General features: G+C 40.3%; 1 long non-coding RNA gene across 1 annotated transcript; it reads right to left on the bottom strand.

Moving 5' to 3' along the window:
- Window positions 1–1,349: 1,349 nt before the first annotated feature.
- On the bottom strand, window positions 1,350–4,054 carry LOC131252048 (uncharacterized). Its single transcript, XR_009174125.1, has 2 exons — window positions 3,882–4,054; window positions 1,350–1,550 (listed from the first exon to the last, which is right to left on the bottom strand). It is a non-coding gene; the product is annotated as an uncharacterized LOC131252048 (long non-coding RNA).
- Between the last annotated feature and the right edge of the window lie 13,316 nt (window positions 4,055–17,370).

The following is a 17,370-nucleotide window of genomic DNA, read 5'->3' as shown; positions in this document are numbered from 1 at the left end:
TGGGTCTACTATCGACGTGTTGGGTAGATATTGGCTGATTACTAGCCAGGCGGGTAGTGGGGTCTTTTTCACTTGCATGGTTGCACGTCCAGTGGGCAACGATCGCGTGTAGAGTGTACTAGACCTCAGTGTTGATCCCAGAGATGTACAGTATTGATAGTGGACTTATTAAGGAGGAGTTGTATACTCAGCATTTTACTTATTCATCCATTCATTCACTATTCACTTGGGCTGGTGGTGCCAACTAATTGTTATGTGTACCTTCTTATTGGCCAGGATTTCGATTGGGGCGCGCGACCAACCTGAGATCAATAGTTTACCACATTGAGTCTAGCTATCTAAATTCAGGTATGAGACTAGTTTGGATAGAAGTCCCTTGTGTTGGACCCCATGGCCTACGATACTACATACTATCATCCTGACTTCACACTCCAGCTTGATCATTTCATTCGCACCACATATTGCATTACATCTACGAATATGACATTTTGGGTTGCTATGTTTTTGTATTAATATGGCCTAGATGAGGTTGACGGTACTTGTGGACTCGTCATGATTTGCATATTGCATTGCATCCTTAGTATTTGATATTGCCTTATCATGTTTTTGCATCACATAGCCTGGATAAGGCTGATGATATCTATGAACTTACCGGCATGTTTTCGCATTACTCTGATATTGCATACTCCGATATTGTACGACTCTTGGAATTGCTAATATTTATGACATTATATGATTTAAGGATTTGTATTGTATACTTGGTACTTACCTTGCGCACACACTTATAGTACCCTTTAAACTTTCTATAAGCTTATGCACGATAGATGCGTGTAGGTGGCGTTAGGTCGCAACAACGTTGAGCTTGGAGTGTGTAGCTATCTTCTGAAGCTTTGATTATCGATATATGTATTTTCCCTTTCAGCACTATATTCAACTGTTTATATTAGTGGATATGCGATAATGATGTTGCCTTTGTGATTTGGGTAAACTTGTTGTTATACTTCTTACGAGATAAATGTACGTTGGAAAATCCTCCTTGTGGAATCTCAGGACTGAAATCTGGTGTCACTACACCAAAATTGTCATTTAGGAATGGTTTTAAACCGTTCTTAAATGCTTCACGAATGGTTTAAAACCATTCCTAAATGAGGCATCGCAAAAAATCAGGAACGGTTCAGAACTGTTTTGGGTACTATTTCGAAATTTAGATACGAAATTTTAGGAATGGTTTTAAACCGTTCTAATGCCAATGGTGATGTTTCGGAACAGTATTTTTTCTTATTTCGGAACGATTTTAAACCAAAAAACCTGCTAATAAAATAAAATAAAATAAATAAAAAAGAAACAAATATATTTAAGCCATATTCATTTAAGAATCAAAAGATAGTAAAAACAACCATGATGTAATTTGAAACATTATTTATCTGACTTACAAACTTGATGGTAAAAAATAAAATCTACAATGGAAGACTTCAAAATAAAAAGACATAATTCAATGAAAGTCCGTTAAGTAGATGAAGAGCTCCACAATGCGATGGCCTTTTATGTACCTAACTAGCAAGCAACAAGTTAAAAATAAGAATAAAAACATGTGAATAGATTGAAATAACAATAATCAACTATCAAAATAGTGTGAAAAAAATTGTGACATTTGAACATACATATGGGGTGTAAGTGCTATAGTTTATATCCCTGTTTGTTGTCAAATTTGTGGTGCCAAAATCACTGTTATGTTATATATAACCTGCTTAAGTGAAGCTCTCTCAAGGATCAACATACATGAACAAGCTAAGCTCACATCAAGCAAAGCTCTCAAGTACAAGACTCAGGATCTTGAATGAAAGAACTGATCACAAGACAAGATCTTGAATGCAAGAGCTGCTCACAAAACAAGACTCAAGCCGAAAAGAAAGTACAAGGCAAGACTCAAGCTGAACTCAAGACTCAAGCTGAAACTCAAGCCACTTTCATGATTGAGCTACTTCAAGGTTTAGTCTACATCAAGACTTCAAGGCTCATTCTTCATGGTCTCTTGTTTCAATGTCCATACTTCATGATTGAGGTTTGTTTGACCATAGGTTGACCTTAGAAGTAGGTCATTTCGGATACATAAACCGAATGTTATTTTACATGTGATTGGTCTGTTCTTCGACCAGTCTTAGGTCTGCTTCGACTAGTCCTAGACTTGCTTCGACCAGTCTAAGAAAATCCTCGACCAGTCGTAAGTTTGTTACAAATTCCGGATAAAATCTGTTAGCCTTCGACTAGTCCTGGAATCTGTTCGACCAGTCGTAGGAACAGTGTTTCTGCATCTTCGACCAGTCGTAGAATCTACGACTCGAAGTCCAGCGAACTTTTTCAGGACCTACGACCAGTCGAAGGAAACCTACGACCAGTCGTAGGTGACCTACGACCAGTCGTAGGAGGGCTACGACCAGTCGTAGAACGGTCTGAGCTTATCCCGCCTAATCTTTCAAATATCTGTTATGGCTTCGACTAGTCGAAGAGCACTCTAGACCAGTCGAAGACCCGATCTTCTCACCTATAAATAGAGCACGAACGGGTCTGAGCTTATCCCGCCTAATCTTTCAAATATCTGTTATGGTTTCGACTAGTCGAAGAGCACTCTAGACCAGTTGAAGACCCGATCTTCTCACCTATAAATAGAGCACGAATCTCAAAAGAAATCATCGATTTAATTATAGTATTCAAGCCAATCTTCGTCGAACTTCTGAGAGATAATTTTGTGCTCCATCTAAGCTAAGTGTGCTTATTTAATATCTTCTTTCCTTAGCTTTATTTTAATTGATTTTGTTTCTGCTATTCCAATCTGATTTGAAAAGAGGAATTGTTATTCCCTTTCTTTGGAATCAAAATCAATTAAGGCAAGCCCTATTTGGTTTAATTTAAAATCTATTAGAACTAGAACCATTGTAATCGAGTACTGGACATTGAACTTGGACATTCAATCATCTACTTTGATTTGGTTCTACCGGGCTGCTACAACGAAGAAGATATTCAGGTATTTTACATATTGTAAATTCCTTTCTATTATTTTGGTTTCTTTCAAGATTTGCCAGAAAAATCTTGTTATATTGGTTATCTGAGGAAAGCCAGGAAAACTCAGAAGTGGGGGTTTTTTAATTGTGTAAGCCCACATACAAAGACACAATTGTAAGGGTTTTTGGGTGAACCTGGGAAAACCTATTTTTAGTGAACGCTAATATCCCCTGTGTGAGGATATTAGGAGTGGAGTAGCTTTTTGTGTGGCTGTTGGATAACATTTGGTGAACACACAGGCGAACCACTATAAATCCTTTGAGTTGTGGTTGATTGATTTATTCTTTTAATTTTTTTTATTCTTTTTGTGGGATGTATGTATGGTGGTGAATGTTGTAATTATTTCAAGCTTTGTGAGAATGTTGTAATAGCTTAGAATTTACTTTCTGCTATTCCTTTATAAGCTTGATTTTCAATTTCATTTTGAAAGTTGTTCCAGCAAGGTTGCCCTGTCATTTTTATGGTATATGGCTGTCCCTAGAACAATACATCTTTAATTACAAGTTATTTCATTTCAGTTTATATTTAATTCTGTATTCCTCTTCGATTTGAGACTTGATACAAAGACCTTTCTAGAAATAAGGTTGTCCTACCATAAACTCTGTTTTTGGTGTAAGGTTGTCCTTAGAATAACGTTTGTATCAACCTCTCAAGATCTAAATTTTGAGGTTGTTTTACTTTCCTGCATTGTTATTTAATTTGGCTATCATTTTCTTTATTATTCCGCTGTTATAAGTTTTTATTTGGCATTGTCCTATTCACCCCCCCTCTAGGACATATAGCTTGGCCTTTTCATGGGGGACTGTTGTTAGTTGACTCACCTGGTTTTTGGATATGCTCGATACACTCCTGACCCAAGGGAAGCTCGTTCTAGACCAAGCGGGGCTACGAATGGTAAGGGAGACGTAATTAGCTCAATTTAGAGAGATTCTGAGGTTAAGATAGTTTGCCATGTTTATTGCGAAAACCAAACCCAATTGTTGAGCCTATAATAAAAAAACGAACAAAAGAAAGCAATGTCCACTACTTTAATTCCAAATCAGATTATACAAATCTTAAATAAATAAATATGGTCATAGAAATAAATAAATAAATAAATAAAAAGATCTCCACTGCTTTAATTCCAAATCAGATTATACAAATTTTAAATAAATAAACAAATAAAACTAAACATTTGTCATAGAAACTCCTTAAACAGAACTTGCCCTTGAGGGTAGTATTTTTCATTACTTCTTTACAGAGTGGGCAATACAATTCTGGTGGAATAGTACTGACATATCGAGTTAAAGGTAACCCAGCCTCGTGGAATGCTATTCTAAACTAAAAACTATTGATTCAACCTAAGAACTATAATACCCCCACAGTTATAATACAGCTTGGGTTCTCAGAAATAAGAACTACAAAGTCTTTCATGAATTACATATGCTGCATTTGGATTCTTCATTGAAATGAATGAGAAAATCAGTTCAGTTAAGTGAAAAATCAGTAATTACCTTTCTCGGTATTCAAATTGAAGAACTAGGCTCCAAATAGAAATTGGATCACTTTCAAATTGGACTTGTAAACAAATAGCTCCACTTGAAATTTGTATCTGCTTCATTTTTGGAACCAAGCTTCTAGGCATGCACTGTGCCAAAAGACCAGATGGTGAATAGTATACTTCCATTTTCGAGAAACACATACAACCCTCCCTAAGCTGTATGGAGTCATTCACGTGAAGACCTGCTTATGAACATCAATCAAAGTAAAAGATTATGAAATGAAATCATTAAAAAAAAGAATTAACAAAAGACTTTATGGACCGTAGACATCTGTAGGCTATAATCAACTGGTTATTGCAAAAGCACCTCAAATTCTCAATAATTTCTAAAAAAGATGGAGAAGTTATTAGACTCCCATATATGCATGTTAGCATGCATGTTCCCATTGCCAAATTTCACATCCCAATTACACATGCATTTACATTCAACATTGACTGATAGAATATAATTTCAGTTAGAGTCTTGACATCTTTTCTTAAAGGATGTTAGCACCTAGTTAAGAAAAAAAGAAAGACCATGAGAGGAAGAAGAAAAGCTCGATATATGAGACATAGCAGTTAATCTTTGGTAAAGAGGCTCTCTTGCTTCATTGGAGATGGAGGCTTGCTCCTCTCTTTTCCGTATAAGTGGAAAACACTTCTAGGCCATTAAAGGATACCACATGAAAGACCTGTAGCTCAAAAATAAAATAAAAATGGATAGAACTACAGCAACCAAGTGTCTTAGGCATTGCATTAATAGGCAAGGCATCATTTTGTTGTCAAGGATCTTTACCAAAATTCGCCAACCCCACTACATTTTCCATTCCGGGTCATGCAATTTGAAATATGGACCATTGTGATCCTGGTCAATATTTTTACGAATCCAAAATTACCATCCTATGTTTTGAGAAAAGAACACCTTAAAACTGATGCTCCAATCCAACTTGAACAATAGAAACCTGAGAGAGACAAAACTTGAAGAAGCTTGGGCTGATAAGAACATAGACCACACGAAAGGCTCCAACAAGGATGGAGACAACTTGCATACTTCACTAGGAATGACAAAAATTGGCCCTGCTAGCAAACTAACTAAACAAAAAATGAACCAAAAGCTTAGAAGATTAAGGCCCTGCTCATAGAAAATCTGACCACCCAGAAGCCCTGGCTTACTAGAACATTTCACACTCATAGTTGTTAGCCTTCTTTTGCAGGAAATATCAAAGAAGCTAAAACTAGACATAGTTGTATGCCATCTCTTGCAAGAAATTTCAAATGAGCCGAAATTGGTGTAAATGTAAAAAAATAAGATATCAAGACATCAAAAGCCTGTTTGAAAAAACAAGACAACAAGACATCAAGATTTGAAAAAATAAGACCCATCTCAAACTTGCATTATGCCTGAGAGGAGCATGATAAATGTAAAAAATCAAGACATCAAAAGCCGGTTTGAAACCAACACTCATATTTATAGATTGTAATTACCTACTCAATGATATCTCAACACCAGATTTTTCTGCCTAATTTTTTTGTGCTTGTTCTATAGTGAAGAGGATTGTCTCGTAACATTTATCATGTGCTTGTTCTATAGTGAAGAGGATTATCTCATAACATTTTATCACTGACAGTAACTTTCCTATTTTGACAGGATCAAATCAAGGTGGTAATAATTTCACTTTGAAAGGATGGCCTCTCACGGTAAGTCTACAAAAATATGGTATTCATGCATTTCCTGGAACGTTCTATGCTACTAGAGATAACTGTAATTAGACGTTTAAGTATGTACAAGTTCAATGTCAATGTGGCAGTCTGTGATGTTGTGTGCCTGTTGGGTATCCATGGGGTCCATGACTCCATGTTGACTGATAAAGAAAAACTTTGATACTCTAGCATAGTGTGATGACTGATAGTGATACATAGGCACTTCAAAATTGCATACATGACATACAAGTAATTCAATGTGGGGGTGTTGTGGATGATACACATGCATTGAGAACTTATATGCATGGCATACAATTAATTCAAACTGAACTGGCCAAATTATGGCTCCAAGTTTAGATGTATTGTGAACTAAAAATTGTATTTACTTGTCCAAAACATCAGATTGGTGCACATCTAGCAACGGTTGAAATGAAAACAAAAAAATGAAAAATAAAAAACAAAATTCCAACAGTCCTGTTTCAGCAAAGAAGCATCCACTAATATTGTTCAATCAATCTTATTTTTTAGGATTTGGAGTTAGTTACAGTAGGTTTCATAATTTAAGTTGTTTAATTTGAGTTCATGTATGCTTGATGCATGCCACATGTACAATTTCCACTTACCCATGTATCAACCATCACCCACTGCCAGAGTATTAAATAACTCCAATATGAAACCGTACTACTGGATGTCTTAGAGCTAGTGTTTAGAGTATCAGTATTTTTACATGTATCAACCACTGGGGCTCAAAAAATATCAATGTCTTAAGGGAAATATTGTAAACAAATGCAAGATTTTTTGAGCCATTTGAGTAAACTCAACAGGGCTCTCCAATTATAGGCAGAGTCAGTCCCATCACATCACTGATTTTTCCAATGGGCTTGAAATCTCGCCGAGTCGACTTAAGTCAAACAAGTTTCAAGTTGAGTCAGCAAGTTTTAAAACTATGGTTGGGGCAACTCATCCATCGCAAACCAACCATTCAGATCCTCAACCCCATTTTGGAGAAGCAAATTCTCAAATCACACTGATTTGGCAATCTTAACTATTTATTTTGCTGACTGAGTTTGGACCTTTGATCCTGTTACTTTTAGTTGTCCATTTGATGGATGGATACTAATTGGTTAGAGCATGTTCAGACTTTTCATCCAGCAGGACCCACAATTTTGAAAACCCAAATTGGATACACGTGCTACATGGATGGATTAATGGTAACAATTTACTGACCAGTAACATCGATGCTTTGAAATATGTACGTGAGGAGCTCAGTGATTTCATAAGCCAATCAAACAATACTTCAATGGACCTAAGAAAAAAACTATCATCAGAAATGGTTAGCATTAGTGGTGTTTGTGGACGTAGTTTAAAGGTTCCTAGTTCCTATGGTTGATGCAATAGGCGCATTCCAAAATACAGGTGATATATGCTACTACTTCCTTGAGAGTTAGAACAGAAATAGGAGAGAACAAAAGCCGTATGCCACCCCAAATGCCAAGCTTACCTTGTTAGATTAGAATTCACATAGACTTCGATTGCAAGTGCATTTTTTGAAATTATAGATAAAATGATATGCTTGCCAAGAGAATACTAAACTTCACCTGGCAACGTAGCTGTGTATGGACAACTCTAAGATATTGTTTGACCAGTCTTTCGTTGCCCACCTCCCATAGCTTTGCTACTGAATCTTTTCCATAAGAAAGAACGTACTTAGATATTTAAGTTGTATGATTAGGAAGCAGAGAACAGGTCATATGAGTAATAAAATGGCATTTGAAATTTTCAGTCACGTAGTGATGTGCATGGATTTCATTGAACAACCGGCGGGCATCGATCATCATCCCACATTTTACATGCATCAATTGACATGTACTTTGGAGCGACGATAGTGGCGGCCTTGACCATCAATAGCTGAAGCCCATCAAATGATTGCAAGCTCCTGCTTGTTACAGATCTTGAGAAATGTATGGTTGCCATGGATTCGTCACCTTGTCAAGCTTGTTGTTGCAAGAGCTTTTGTAAGCTCGTGCTTCCTCATAAGAAACCATAAATCTTCAATTGATAAATGATAACAAAAAAATAGAATTGTGAATCTAAATACACCAATACGTATGAGTACCTGATCAGAGAAGGGAGGCGGAGAAGAGGTGAAGGGTGGAGATTGCTGGCCAGACCAGATCTGAGTTGCAGCAGGGGCGAATTTTTGCCGGAGAGTTTGATTGGGAAGAGGGCTGGGATTTGTGAGAGAGGAAGTGTGAGAGCGGGGGAGAGAGAGAGAGAGGGAGATCGAGATGGAGATCAAGAGAGAGGGAGAGGGAGATTGAGAGAGGAAGACAGAGACGCGGTCTACGAAATGAAGCTTTTAAGGCTTCTGGCGTAAGAAAATAGGTTAAATGAATCGGTAGTCTGCAGTACATATAGAGCAATGTACCTCTTGGGCTTTGTGGGGTCCACTAAGTGGTACTTAACTAAATCCATTGTCCATTTGTTTTAAAATTAAACAATAAAATAATATAATAAAAACTAAGAAGATCCAACACTTAATTGGGACACACCAGTAAAACAGTGGAAGTAACAAAGTAGCAATGAATTGGAGTAAGGGGAGAACTGTTTCCAATCAGAAATGGCTTAAAGCCATTTCTGAACCAAACTTTCAATCGTTCCATAATAACGATTTTGGTGTAGTGCGTATAGGCGCTGGGAGCCATGAATGGGGTACTACGGAGGCTGTCGGCATCGGATTCAGCAATCAGGAATTTTATGAGCTCGGTTTCTGAGTTTGGAGCGTGACAGAAGTTGGTATCAGAGAATAACTTGAGAATACCAGAGGATAACATCACATATCTGCTGATAGCTATCTTTCACTCTATGATTGTTGAAAACTTAGAATGATTAGGTCCCCGAGTTTGAATAACTTAGAGACTTTCTGATATAGCTCCCTACCATTGAGATTGCGAGGCTACATAGTATTCTAGTCTCGAACATTTTTGACAGGGATCCGAAGATCGGTAAGGTCATCATAGTGTTGATGAGGTGTCTTGGGAGCAAGAGGCTGATGATTATGTTGGTATGTTGTGTTCTGATTATATCTATAGTGATAGGATTTCCTTATCTTTGTGAGCTCTGTATGGGTTGTGTTGTGGTTTAAATTTTGAGGACAAAATTTTTATTAGGAGGGGAGAGTTGTAAGACTCGTATCTTAGACCGAACTGTTCCGTAGACTCCCGCGGTCCTCCCTATCGAATCCCGGTGACCCACGATCTGTAATCCACATTTGCTCGCGACCCTGAGTTGCATCCTGTCGATCTGAGTCGGCCCAGCCCGAGACTTGTATCATTGTGACTACGCCGTCGTCGCGGTTCTAACGCCGCATCTCATGCACCGATAAGATACCCAGGCCAGGCGTTGTAGGCTTGTGTTTATTTTGAGGAAAATGCCACCCGTTGTGAATTCTGAGAGAATCTCTACAACCCATCACATTAATCAATCAAGTACACATCCTATCACAAGTACAAGTCAAGTACAAGCAACCCATCCCTCTCCCATTCCCAGAGTCAACTCTCTCTCTCTCTCTCCACCCATCCCTTTCTTATACTCACCCATCACCCATTACTCACTCTTACATCAACTCTCTCTCTCTCTCTCATTTTCTCACTCTATGCCAAACACCAAGGGAGGAAACGTCCATGAGAGGAGCTAGGTGTGGCCCACCTCCTACCCCCCTAATCACCCATCTCCATGATTCAATCCTCATCATCCTCCATCAAAGGGAGAGCTTAGGAGCCAAGGATTCTAAGGGACCAAGAAGATTCACAATTGGTGGGTGTTCATAGCTCTAAATCGTGATTTTGATTTAGGGCCCACTTATGATGAGACCCACTTTGATGTATGTGTTGTGATTTAAGAGGGGCCTATAGTGGCGGGGTCCCTCAACTACACCGTCTCTCTCTCTCTCTCTCTCTCTCTCTCTCTCTCTCTTTCATTGTTGATGGCCCACCTGAGGATTTACATATTTTATCCATGCTATCCATTTTGTGGACCACACTACAGTCCACTTGTGGGGCCCACCCTGCCACCATCTGTTTAGACAAGCCTTGATGAAGGGAAAACACAAATATCAGCTTTATTCATGTCGTTGGTGGGCCACACATGTGGATCCACCTTTAATGAATGTATTATATCAGCACCATCCATCTGGACGGTGCCATCTGGGCCCTATCTCATTGTATACATTGCATCAAGGTCGTCCAGGGCTTGGACGCTGGTCTATAATATATATTAAAAAATAATAATAATAAGATCTAATTGGCCCCACATGGGAACCACGCACAGTGGAAGCAGATTGGCTGGTCTACCACACACCAGCTATATTAGCTGGTGTATTGACGTCAGTTCAGCAGGTGGGGTCTGATCATCCAGACCGTCGACCTACGTGGACCGCACCTTGATATTTTATCAAGATCGTCCTTCCATTTTTAGGTGTTGGACTGACCCCACACATGCTACACATGTGGAGGTGGGGCCCACCTTGATATATGTATTCTTTATTTACACCGTCCACATCTGAATAGTGCTATGTGGGCCTCCAATTTGATGTATGTGATCCTCCACCCGTCCGTCCATTGGGTAGATCGTGGGGCCCACCCACACGTGTTGCCCATGTGGGGTGGGGCCCACCTAGCTGATGTGTACATTCACACCATACATCTAACGGTGGAGCCTACCTTTGATGTATGTGATGTATATGCACACCGTCCATCTGGATGGTGATGCGTGGGCCATTATTCTGTTCGTGATTCATCCATGCCACTTGGTCCACTAGCATGGACCCCACCATGATAAATGTGTTTTATCCTATGCCGTCTAGTGGTTGTGGGGCCCATGTGAAGTATGTATTTCAATCATGCCGTCCAGCGGCAACCTAAACGCTGCTGGACAACAGTGATTAAATGCCCACCGTTAAATCTTCTGAGCCCCATTGTGATGTTTGTGGAGGGGCCCAGCAACTGGCCCATTTTTTTGGATGACTCATATCTAGAGGGATCCTCTGTGATGTGTGTTTTACCTAGGTCGTCCACCCGTGGGCCGTCCTTTATAATGCCTAGTAGGTCCATGTAATAAGGGCCCATTGCGATGTATAAGAGGCCCATATGATGAGGCCCTATGTGTTATATTTGAGGCCCATTTGGTAAGGCCAGATGTGATGTGATGAGGGCCGATGTGTTATATTTGCAGCCCATTTGCTAAGGCCCGATGTGATGTGATGAGGCCCAATGTGATGTATGTGAGGCCTATGTGATGAGGCCCATTGTGAAGCATTTGAGGGCCAGGCGATGGGGCCCATTGTGATGTATATTAGGCCCGTGTGAGTGGCCCATTGTGATGTATTTGTAGCCCATAGATGTGGCCCATTGTGATGTATTTGTAGCCCATAGATGTGGCCCATTGTGAGGTATTTGCGACCCGTGTATAGGGCCCATTGTGATGTGTTTGAGGCCTTTAAGTGAGGCCCATGGTGATGTATATTAGGCCCTTGTGTGAGGCTGTGAGCCCACTATTTGTATGGCTCTATCAGGGCCACTTGTTGGGAGCAATGTTGTTAAATGTCCTCATTGATGGGCAATGATGGTTAAATGTCCACATTGTGACCATCCCTTAGGCCCTTTGTTAGGCCGATTATCGAGGTCGATCATCGATGCTAATTATCAAGGCTGATTATCGAGACCGATTATCGGTGCCAGTTATTGATACCAATTATGGGTATGTGACAACATAGCATTATGATACATGCCCATATACATCATCCGACTGTTTGTTATGAGATGTGATTGACAATTGCATATGCCATAAGGCAAGTTGTTTATGGGACTCTTTGATCGGCGGAGTCGTCCCACATGGGCACACGGTATGTGCAGGATTGATGCAAGATTGGATTGTGTGACTCATGTATCTTGCATTTTGTGATATGACTACTGTACGCCCTAGCAATATTAGGGTTGTAGCCTCAAAGGCATATCGTGGATGGCCAGATGGGACACCGAAAATCTTTTTCAACATAGGGTGCTATAGATGTCCCTGGGTGAAAGTCCCTAAACCTCCGTGGCCCAGAGTTGCTTTAACGTCTAGACTAAGTGGATACATGAGCACCCTAGTGCCAAATACCAATAGGCCGTGTCTCCCACTATGTCGTGGTTGATTGGAAGGATGTGTGGCCTTACCCACCCGTGGGTAGGGGGCATGTCTAAGCTAAGTTTGACCAGCTCATAAATGGGTCCGCTATTGATGTGCCAGGTAGATATTGACAGACTACTGGCCAGACAGATAGTGAGGTATTTTCCACTTGCATGGTTGCACTCCAGTGGGTGGCGATCACGTGTAGAGTGTACTAGACCTCAGTAATGATCCTAGAGATGTGCAATATTGATAAGTGGACTTATTGAGGAGTTATATACTCATCATTTTACTCATTCATCCATTCATTCACTATCCACTAGGGCTGGTGGTGCAAACTAATTGTAATGTGTACCTTCGCATTAGCCAGGATTTCAGTTAGGGCGCACGACCAACTTGAGATCAGTAGTTTACCACATTGAGTCTATCTATCCAAATTCATGTATGGGACTATTTTGGATAGAAGTCCCTTGTGATGGACCCCATGGCCTATGATACTACGTACTATCATCCCGACAGCTTGATCATTTCATTCGCACCACATATTGCATTACATCTGCAGCATATGGCTTTTCGGGTTGCTATGTTTCTGCATTTATATGGCCTAGATGAGGTTGACGGTACTTGTGGACTCGTCATGATTTGCATATTGCATTACATCCTCAGTATATGATATTATCTTATTATGTTTTTGCATTGCATAACCTAGATAAGGCTGATGATATCTATAGACTTACCACCATGTTTCCGCATTACTCTTATATTGCATACTCCGATATTGTATGACTCTTGGACTTGTTAATATTTCTGACATTATATGATTTAAGGATTTGTATTCTATACGTGGTACTTACCTTGCGCATACACTTACACCACCCTTTAAACTTTCTATAAGCTTATGAATGATAGATACATGCAGGTGGCGTTAGGTCGCAGCAACATTGAGCTTGGAGCGTGTAACTATCTTCTAAAGCTTTGATTATCAATATATGTATTTCTCCTTTCAGCACTGTATTCAACTGTTTATATTAGTGGATATGCGATGATGATGTTGCCTTTGTGATTTGGGTAAACTTGTGGTTATGCTTCTTACAAGATAAATGTACGTTAGAAAATCCTCCTTGTAGAATCTCATGACCAGAATCTGACGTATAGGCACTGGGAGCCGTTAATGGGGTACTATGGAGGCTATCGGCATTGGATTCAGCAATCGGGAATTTTATGAGCCCAGTTTCCAAGTTTGGAGTGTGACAGAAGTTGGTATCAGAGAATAACTTAGGAATACCAGAAGATAACATCACATATCTACTGATAGCTACCTTTCACTCTATGGTTGTTGAAAACTTAGAATGATTAGGTCTCCGAGTTTGAATAACTTAGAGACTTTCTGATATAGCTCCCTACCATTGAGATTGTGAGGCTACATAGTATTCTAGTCTCGAGCGTTTTTGACAGGGATCCGAAGATCAGGAGGGTCATCATAGTGCTGATGAGGTGTCTTGGGAGCAAGAAGCTGAGATTCGTGGGTGTTATCCCCATATCTTAGGTGTTTGATTATGTTGATATGTTGTGTTCTGATTATATTTATAGTGATAGGATTTCCTTATCTTTGTGAGCTCTGTATGGGTTATGTTGTGGTTTAAATTTCAAGGACAAAATTTTTATTAGGAGGGAAGAGCTGTAAGACTAGTATCCTAGACCGTACCATTCCGTAAACTCTCGCAGTCCTCCCTATCAAATCCTGGTGACCCGTGATCTGTAATCCACATTTACGCATGACCTTGAGTTGTATCCTGTTGATCTGAGTCGGCCCGCCCCGAGACTTATATCATTGCGACCGCACCGTTGTTGCGGTTATAACAACACATCTCACGCATCGATAAGATACCCAGGTCAGGAGTTGTGGGCCTACGTTTATTTCAAGGAAAATGCTGCACGTTGTGAATTCTGAGAGAATCTCTACAACCTATTAAATCAATCAATCAAGTACACATCCTATCACAAATACAAGTCAAGTACAAGTAACCCATCCCTCTCCCATCTGACTACTATGGCCAGATGGGACACCGAAAATATTTTTCAACATGGGATGCTATAGATGTCCATGGATGAAAGTCCCTACCAAGAGAAGCTCTAATGTCTAGACCGAGTGGATACATGAGTGCCTGAGTACCGAATAATAGTAGGCCGCGTCTCCCACTATGTCATGGTCGGTTGGAAGGAGGTGTGGCATTACCCGCTTGAGGGTAGGGGTATATCTAGGCTGAGTTTGACCAGCTCATAAATGGGTCCGCTATCGATGTACCGAGTAGATACTGGCTGACTACCGGTCAGTCAGATAATGAGGTGTTTTCCATTTGCATGGTTGCGCGTCTAGTGGGTAGTAATTGCGTGTAGAGTGTACTAGACTTCGGTGATGATCCCAAAGATGTACAGTATTGATATGTGGACTTATTGAGGAGGAGTTGTATACTCATCATTTTACTCATTCATCTATTCATTCACTATCCACTCGGGCTGGTGGTGCAAATTAATTGTTATGTGTACCTTTACATTGGCCAGGATTTCAATTGAGGCGCGCGACCAACTTGAGATTAGGAGTTTACCACATTGGTGTGGCTATCCAAATTCATGTATGAGACTAGTTTGGATAGAAGTCCCTTGTAATGGACCCCATAGCCTATGATACTACGTATTATCATCCTAACATCACACTCCAGCTTGATAATTTCATTCGCACCACATATTGCATTACATCCGCGGCATATGGCTTTTCGGGTTGCTATGTTTCTATATTTATATGGCCTAGATAAGGTTGACGGTACTCGTGGACTCATCATGATTTGCATATTGCATTGTATCCTCAGTATATGATATTGGCTTATTATGTTTTTGCATCACATAGCCTGGATAAGGCTGATGATTTCTATGGACTTACCGGTATGTTTTTGCATTACTCTTACATTGCATACTCCGATATTGTATGACTCTTGGACTTGCTAATATTTCTGACATTATATGATTAAGGATTTGTATTATATACTTGGTACTTACCTTGCTCACACACTTACACTACCCTCTAAACTTTCTATAAGCTTATGTATGATAGATGCGTGAGGTAGCGTATGGTCGCATCAGCATTGAGCTTGGAACGTGTAATTATCTTCTAAAGCTATGATTATCGATATATGTATTTCCCCTTTCGGCACTGTATTCAACTGTTTATATTAGTGGATATGCGATGATGATGTTGCCTTTATGATTTGGGTAAACTTGTGGTTATGCTTCTTACGAGATAAATGTACATTAGAAAATCCTCCTTATAGAATTCCAGGATTGAAATTTGGCGTATACGCGCAGGGAGCTACAAATGGGGTACTACGGAGGCTGTCGGCACCGGATTCGACAATAAAAAATTTTGTGAGCCCAGTTTCAGAGCATAACTTAGGAATACATGAGAGTAACATCACATATCTGCTGATATTGAAAACTTAAGAATGATTAGGTCCCTGAGTTTGAATAAGTTAGAGACTTTCTGATATAGCTCCCTACCGTTGAGATTGCGAGGCTGCATAGTATTCTAGTCTCGAGTATTTTTTATCGGGATCTGAAGATTAATAGGGTCATCACAGTGCTGATGAGGCTTCTTGGGAGCTAGAGGCTGAGAATCGTGGGCGTTATCCCCATCTCTTAGGTGTTTGATTATGTTGGTATGTTGTGTTTTGATTATATCTATAATGATAAGATTTCCTTATCTTAGTGAGCTCTGTATTGGTTGTGTTGTGGTTTAAATTTCGAGGATAAAATTTTTATTAGGAGGGGAGAGCTGTAAGACCCGTATCCTTGACCATACTATTCCATAGACTCCCGCTGTCCTCCTTGTCGAATCTCGACGACCCGCGATCTGTAATCCACGTTTGCACGCGACCCCGAGTTGCACCCTGTCGATCTAAGTCAGCCCGGCCCAAGACTTGAATCATTCCAATCGCGCCATCGTCGCAGTTCCAACGCCGCATCTCACGCATCGATAGGATAACTAGGCCAGGAGTTGTGGGCCTGCATTTATTTCGAGGAAAATGCCACGCTTTATGAATTCTGAGAGAATCTGTACAACCCATCACATCAATCAATCAAGTACACATCCTATCACAAGTACAAGTCAAGTACAAGCAACCCATCCCTCTCCCATTCCCAAAGTCAACTCTCTCTCTCTCTCTCCACGCATCCCTTTCTTACACTCACCCATCACCCATCACTCACTCTTACTTCACCTCTCTCTCTCTCTCATTTTCTGACTCCATCCCAAACACCAAGGGAGGAAACGTCTATGAGAGGAGCTAGGTGTGGCCCACCTCCTACCCCCCTAATCACCCATCTCCACCATTCAATCCTCATCATCCTCCATCAAAGGGAGAACTTAGGAGCTAAGGATTCCAAGGGACCAAGAAGATTTGCAATCGGTGGGTGTTCATAGCTCTAGATCGTGATTTTAATTTAGGGCTCACTTATGATGAGACCCACTTTGATGTATGTGTTGTGATCTAAGAGGGGCCCATAGTGGTAGGGTCCCTCAACTACACCGTCTCTCTCTCTCTCTCTCTGTATCTCTCTCTTTCATTGTTGATGGCCCACCTGAGGATTTACATATTTTATCCATGCTATCCATTTTGTGGACCACACCACAGTCCACTTGTGGGGCCCACCCTGTCGCTGTCCGTTTGGACAGGCCTTGATGAAGGGAAAACACAAATATCAGCTTTATTCAAGCCGTTGGTGGGCCACACATGTCGACCCACCTTTAATGAATGTATTATATTGTAACGCCCTGAAATTCGGGGGTCGAGCATAACTCAGCTCCCGAGTTCCAAAACATCACTTATGCAACATAATTAATGAATGATGTATGTTGACTGTATTAGCAC

The sequence above is a fragment of the Magnolia sinica genome, chromosome 7 (assembly GCF_029962835.1).
Source record: "Magnolia sinica isolate HGM2019 chromosome 7, MsV1, whole genome shotgun sequence".
Classification (NCBI taxonomy): domain Eukaryota; kingdom Viridiplantae; phylum Streptophyta; class Magnoliopsida; order Magnoliales; family Magnoliaceae; genus Magnolia; species Magnolia sinica.
Note: the sequence above shows the minus strand (reverse complement) of the source record. Positions and strands in the feature narration are given on the sequence as shown.